Raw genomic sequence first — 7,954 nt, 5'->3', positions numbered from 1 at the left:
ACGATGGGCTATCCAATTATTTTTTCGATATTATGTATACATTAACTACCAAGATTCGGATTTTTCTGGAGGCCTGGTTGTGTTCCTTATGGACCCGTGTTAATGTTTAAAAAGGACAATCCGTACTGGTGCAATATCTATCTATTATATTATTATTCGATGGATAATATAGCCATCACGTTCATTCTTAAAAGCATAAAAATTCTATATTAACTATAAAAAAGAAAAGAATTTAGATTACTTTTGTTATGAATATTTAACAGTCTATATTTATATACAACTCCTTCTCTAAGGTGGGGCTTGAATTGATCTACATGGTGTTGTGGCACTTGAGCTTCCATTGCATTTCCCTATACATTTGCATAGAAAATTATTGTAAATAATGTATACTTTTTTATTTTTTCTAAAGTACCTAATGTTTGTGGATACCTCTTGATCCAATAGTAAAAAAGGCATATAAATGGAGCATTGCAAAGGATCTCACTTTTTCACCAAGTAACCTAGGGTTGGAAATAATTTTAGAAATTGTTACGCCACATGAGAGAAATATTAGTGAATTTTCTCAGATTTTTGAAATTTATTTGAGGTCTTAAAAATTACTAGAATTTCTAAAAGTAACCATTTTTAGAGTTTTTTATTTTGAAACCTAGATGGGGTATTGAGGTGAATCCTTTTAAAATGAATTTATCATGAATTATAGGACATACAGAAATTTTTTTATAAATTTTAGAGTACGGCATCCCACTGCTAAATAGAGAAAACGGACGGAGAACCATTAAAACAGCTGAAAATACTGTTCATCCACAGAATACTGTTCATCCGAGTTAGGCCAACAAATTTGGTGTTACTACTGTTCATCCGAGTCAGCCAACTAATTTGGCGTGATTCAGACTGCCACGTCGAACCCACGTGTAAAGGTGTCGGGGTTTTCGCCAGCGTGACTATTTTGGTCACGCCAATAAATATGGTGTGACTACGTTGGGGAGTCACGTCAGACATTTTGGTGTGATAAAATGGGCTAATTTTTGAAAATTTAGATACCAACGGGTTGTTATTAAAATATTAGTTTTAAAAAGACTAAAATAAAAAAAATCCCCTCTAGCTAAGCCACCACTGATCAGATGTCAAAGGCGTGATCCGATGGTCCGCGATCAAGGTACGTGCAGTGAGGTGCAACAAATGGACCTAATCCAAGTCAAGAGAAGCAGTACAAACAAGTAACCTCCTGTGCTTGAAACAGTACACAGTGAAGTAGAGTCCTGCCACATGCCGTGGAAATATATGTTTCCCCTTCGACACATAGCTAGGTTAATAAATAATTACCATAATACTGTACTTAGCCTTATCAAAAAATTATTCATATGTAAGGAATATTTAAGTACAAAGCTATCTGTTGACGTGGAATTTGGGAATTCCGTGCAATACGAATTCATCCTGAATAATTATTGCTTTTTGCAGTGATACACAACTTGTTTAATAGCAAACAAGCAAAGAATTTTGATCGACAATCTTGAGGATCGTCGCCCGGACGATTTACAAGCAAATTGATAAAGAACTACCATCTAAATCGCGGAGACTCAAAGTTGTAGCGAATAACTACTCTAAAACTACCCTAATGTGCAGAAAAGAAAAGAAACAACAAAAGGTAGATGCAATAGTTACGATTGACTGAGTTGTTGTTACAATCAGCTCCCCCTCAACTATTTATAAGGAGGACGCGTTCTTGGTCCTAGGGAATCAAAGTAGGACTCTATTCCAACCCTAAGCAAGCTTTATTTGGTCGAAAACGCGAAAAGAATCTGAATAAATCTACGAATCCAGCTCGAATCGGACTCGGACTGAACATCGGATGATCCGGTGAGAACAAACTTTTGGTCGCCGGACTATCTAGGGTGAACTCCATATACTTATGTAATATACATTGGATGGTCCGACGTTTGAATTGCACTCAGCGGAGCAAATCTTCTGCAAGGAAATGATTTAGCCTCACTAGATGGTCCAGCATTTTAAATATACTCATCGGATGCTAGCGCATGACTAATATTTGCAGAGAGCAAGTCTTATGCAAGGAATTGATTTAGCCTTACCGGATAGTCTAGCGTTGCCCCATATGATACAATGGACAAATTCTTGCATAGAGCAACTTCTCTTCATGAAATCATATTTTGTTCACACCGGATAGTCCGGCGTCCACCAGATGCATCGCCGGACTAATTTTTCTAGAGAGTATATTTTTCAACAATAATTGACTTATACTCACCAGAAATATCTGTGTATACACCGGAACATGTACCAGACTGATTTTTCCATAGAGCAATGCACTCTGCAAGAAATCGTCCATACTCGGATAGTCCAGCGTTCAATACATGCCTCACCGGAATAATTCTTCCGAAGATCATATTTTCTGCACGAAATCTCCATTCTACTCACCGGATAGTCCGGTGATGACACAACCTTAATCACTGGACTATCCGGCTTATACAAAAAGTCTGGCCATGCTATTTTTTGTTATCAACACAAGCCCCCCCCCCTTTTTTGGTAAAGTTTGTGTACCGAAAAACATTTTCATAAATTATAATCATGAATAGCCCATTCTCCATTTCGATTACCACTTAAGACGATATAAACAACATAGTAGCCATGTGTGGATGTTCAAAGGGCGATATAAACAACATAGTAGCCCATTCACCGTTCCCTTTCACTGAGACGTGCCCCTGATTATCCTCAACAATCCCTAAAAGCAGTTCGGCCCGAAGAGCATCGACGCTGACAATTTTGCGGTCACTACGCCGCTGCCCCCTTGTCTAGTGTGTTCTGTGCGTGCACCCATAATGCATCTGCATTCTCATCAGTCCAGCGGTCGTCTTGATGCGCCAAGCATGTCATAGCATGTCGGATCACATTTTCTACTTGACCCCAAGAGGGCGCACTTGGATCTACAGCGTCATATCAGAAATGTGAGCCCCAATCTGGCACTGCCATCCGAAGCCTTCGCTGCTTGATCTCCGACTCCGGTTAGTGCCCGACTGTTCTACATTATCAAGACGTGTTCTAGGAAATACCAAAACCTTCTATTTAAACCATTTCTGAATATCACAGGCAATCTCTAGAAACATGCACGTCTTCTTCGCTGTGTCTGTGCGTAGCCACCACCGCACCTAGAAGCGTTCGTCGCTGTTTTTCTGCTACCTTAGATCACCTCTCCGAAGACAAACCATAAACAAGCTTGCCTTCTTGCGCTCTACACCATGCTCTCCTCAATTTGTTGTAACTCACTGTTGCCCGACGTCGACGTCAGTGACCGTTGGCCATCGCCTTGTTCCACTCCGTTCCAATTGTCAGTTAGAGTTTAATACGATCTCAAATACCATCTTGATCGGACATCCTTTTTTTGTCGTATTCGACAATACCCTAAAATTCTGACACGCCACCACCATATCATTGTCGCATGCACCGAGCGCTTCATTCTCTTCTCTGCCAATGTCATGCCATCGCCATAGTTAGTGTTTTGCTTCGGCAAATTATTGGTCGAGAATATTTTCAGGGAATATTCTAGTTCCTTTTTCTTTTAAACCCTAATTTAATCCTCTGTCTGAACTCCGATTTGAGCGGTTCTTGTGCCCAAATTCTTCTAAAATCATATCCTATTTAGCTATAGTATTTTTATGATGTGTTGTCTCTGTTTGGTGTATTTTTTCTTAGTTGTTCTGTGCTTTCTCTTCTGTCGGTAGATCTGGTGAGCAGAATATGATGTTTCTGGAGATTCGATAAGCTATATGGTTGAGACTTAGAGCTATTCCAGAACCAAGTTTACGAAGATCACTGAGCAACATCCAAGCAAGTGTCCTTGAACATCTTGCACCTATTTTTAGGAATTTATGTTAGTTGTTTATCCTTCATTGCATGCTTTTCTAAATTGGAAACGTATGAACAGGGTTTACTAGCTTTTGTCTAATTATCCTTGTCGCCGTTGATGAGTCATGGGAAAAAAGGGTATATATGCTAGTCGTTGTCCTAGTTGGGTTAGAAGTTAAACTTGACTAACGATTTTGTAACATGAACCGGATATGATAATCTTTTGTAGCAACATGGTATACAGATCCTAATAGGATGGTTGGTTTGAGGATGGTGCAAGAAGGCACATGTGTTGTGCCGTACGTGTGGAATGTATCTGTTCCTGTGTGGGATCTTAAGGACTGGTTCTAGAAGTATATAATCTGGCTAAACTGCACAACCACGAGACATATATGGGTACGGCATGTCCAATTAATTAGCCGCCCTCTGATTCTATGAGCACCATTGGATGGTTGAGTTGCACAAGAGGGGGGTTTCTATAGTGATGGAATCACTGTTAGCGGTGAAACCTCAGTGGTGCTTGCAGGACGGCCGGAGCTTTGTAAGGTCTTGTAATGATCTCTCGGCGTACACATCGGAAGTGTGTAAGGTACCGACAAAAGAGTTGATCGCGACTCGTGGGTAAAGTGTGTAAACTCTACAGAGTATAAAACTGATCGATCGGCCGTGCTCACGGTCAAGATTGGGCTTGGACTTCTTCTTGGTTATATGGGATCAGGATTCTGGTATGGATGGTCAGGTAGCCAGATAATAGGATTACCTGGTGAGTTTTGGTAGCCAGATATGAAATATCTGGTGAGTTTGGTAGTTGGATGGAATCCGATGAGCTGTTCTTCTTATTTAAGTTGTGTCTTCACATTTAGTAAATAGGATGTCTGTTTCTTGTAGTTATATGTTAACGTTGCTTAGTGCAGTAAAACGGTGTCTATGGAGTACGTTGTGTACTCACAGTTGTTGTTTCCAATATAAATGTTGCTTAGTGGGAGAATTCTATGTTGAGATCAAAAAAGTTGAAGACTACAAAGAAAACGGAACGTCCTAGGTCACGTTGCCACCAGTCGATTGCGTGTGGTGTGCCCTGATGCTTTATTTGGAGCTTGTTCTTACGTTGTTGTTTAAAAAATTCTAGTATTTATTTTAATAAAATTATTTTGTTTGATATAGAACTGTATATCACTGATAATGTCACCGTATGTATAATGAAACTGATTATGACATACAAGTGGAATGCACCTAGTTATTCTTTTAAAAAAACAGGTGTGACAGGACACGTCACTTATTTTTGCCATACGGTTTGACGAAAATAGTAGTTGCACTGAACCATTGTATTATTTTTGAAATTTATTCATTTTTGATATTATTTGTATAATATCCATAAAAAATAATATTAAAAAAATTCAGCCAGCCGTGCTCAACTCGATTAGCGAATAGGACCAAAACTGGCCAGACATTTTCATTGGTGGACTGTATACTGGGCTGCGTTCTACAGATGATATATATATATATGTGTGTGTGTGTGTGTGTGTGTGTGTGTGTGTGTGTGTGTGTGTGTGTGTGTGTGTGTGTGTGGTGTGTTAGCTATCTTCATGGTCACGCTGCAAGCTCGTTCTTCATCGTTGCACGTTCCTATTCTATTGAGATTGACCAGGTAGACTAGCAATTATTTACGTGACCGTTGGCTCTTTGTATATATACGTATTATAAATCTTGAGATCAATACATGACTCGGTGTGTTGGCTCCAACTTGCTGTCAGAGCATGCTCAGGAATCCCTTGACAATCTGTTCGTGACTTTTTCCTCAACGCTTTTTGCTGCCATAGATGCTAACCCACTTCTCTTCTCTAATTCTTCCCAGAATCCTCCCACCTCCTCCCCTATCTCCTCCACTGATCATGTCGCTGACCTACTCTAGCACACCGATCAACATACACCAACAAACACCCTTGCTACTGTGATCCAGATGGCCAACATCTGGGCTCATGTTCTCATTCACCACGTTGTCCCGATGCAGATTGGGTCATGAACAACCACAATATCATTCACCACGTTGTCTCGACGCAGATTGGGTCATGAACAACCACAATATCGTGAATTGGCTCTACACCACAACGTGTCAGTGTCGCGTGAGATTATGAGCATTGTCATGCAACTGGAAGACACTTTCAGCAAGGTCTGGTGTGCCATCAAAGAATTTTCCATGACCACAGTCTCACACACGTCGAAAATCTTGAAGTCGAATTCATGAATCTATGCCAAGGTGACATGACAATCACCCAATACAGCTCTTGCCTGAAGACTCTTACCGACGATATGTGTGATGTTGGAAGCCCATCAACGACGTGGATCAGGTTCTAAATATGCTTCATGGGTTAAACGCTAAACTCAGCTACACCATTCCCTCCCTCACAGCACAACAACCCCTCCCCTCCTTTCTCCATGCACTTCTCATTTGCTTTTGTCCAGTAATCATGGCTCCACTCATGGATGTCTGCACGCCCCCGAGGGGCTCTATGATGAGTAAATTTGTGACTACTGCCATTGGCTCAGACTACCAAGGGCTTCTCGTCTTTGGTGAGATGGATGTTGTGTCCACAGGAACCTCTGTTGCATCATAGGGAAGGATGGAGATCTTGATGAAAGGAAGGATGGAGATCTTGATGTAGATGTAATACAGGGCTACGCAGATCACCCTAAGGAGTTGTTGCCATAGGACCTCCTCTAGTCTCTTATGCATTTGGATGGTCGTGCCTTTTGGAACCTTGTTGTTGGGGTTTTCTTACCAGTTTGTTAGGCGTTGAACATGGCAGTTGCTTATATTATCTAGTGGTTGTAGCATGTTGAGGTTGTCATTGCCGTTTAGGTAGACGAGTTGTTTCGGCGTTTAACTACACTACTAAAAAAAGGCATATAAGTGCCGTTGAAAAGTACCTTCACTACCGATTTTTCAACTGGCACTCTTTACTCGACACTAATACTCGGCTAGTATCAGTGCTGGTTGACCACCCGACACAGTTCCTATTTCCAGAGAATAAAAAAGAAAATTGGCGGTGATAGGAGCGGCATCCGAGCTAGCTCGGAATGAGCCAACTTGGATGCCGCTCCCCTGCCATCGCCGCCACTACCACCACCATTGAGCTCCTCTTCTTCCTCACTGCCCTCCTCCGCGCCTCCCTGTGCCCCCTTCTTCCCTTACGACCGAGCTCAAACCCACCACACCGAGCTCCACATACACAAGCAACAAACATTGCAGCCCAAAAATCAAAACAAAATCCTGCCTCGATGCGGATCCGGCGACCTCGCTATGGATCTCGTCACCCAGGCGCACTCATAGCTGCCATGGGGCCGAGGAGGTTGTCACCGTGTGGAGGAGCCACCCACACCCTCACCGATCTTGCCTGCTCAGCCTCCGTTCGTCGCGTTGCGCGCTCCGCAGTCGAGCCCGCTCAGCTTCCGCCGCCTTGCGTGCGCCGCAGTTGCACGCGGTCCACCGCCACCACAATGCTCGCTTGGTCCCTACCCCATTGCGCGACTCACCCTTCCACAGCGCCCAGGCGCACTCGCCCTCGCCCTTCCCCTCATGCTGCACTTGGAGAGTGGAGGTGATAAGAGATGAGAGAGAGAGGAAGCACATGGTAGAGAGAGACCCAGCTGAAGAGAGATAATGGAGAGAGATCGAGCCGGTGCATACGGGCATGAAGAGATAAGGGACAGAGCCGGTGCATACGGACCTAAGCCACGAGCTAAAATCAGAGCGTATTAGAATTTTGGGTCTGTTGATATCAATGCCGGTTGATAATTCGAACTGGCACTGATACTCTATTTCAGTGTATCAGTGTCGGTTCTTAACGCTCGATCATTGTTCGGGCGCGGTTTGGTTAAGAACCAGCAATGATATATTTTTAGTAGCGATTTTTACACAACCGACACTAATAAGATGTTACTTACGGCTTATTCTGTAGTAGTGCCACCTTATGTGTTCTTGGAGTGACATTGTAAGTGATGGTGTTCCTGCCTATTTAAGCTTTACTTCTTTCAACAAACGAATGGTAACGGTGATGAAGGCAGTGCTGGTGGCTGTGGTGTGTTGCAATGTTGTGAC

The sequence above is a fragment of the Phragmites australis genome, chromosome 3 (assembly GCF_958298935.1).
Source record: "Phragmites australis chromosome 3, lpPhrAust1.1, whole genome shotgun sequence".
NCBI lineage: Eukaryota > Viridiplantae > Streptophyta > Magnoliopsida > Poales > Poaceae > Phragmites > Phragmites australis.
Note: the sequence above shows the minus strand (reverse complement) of the source record.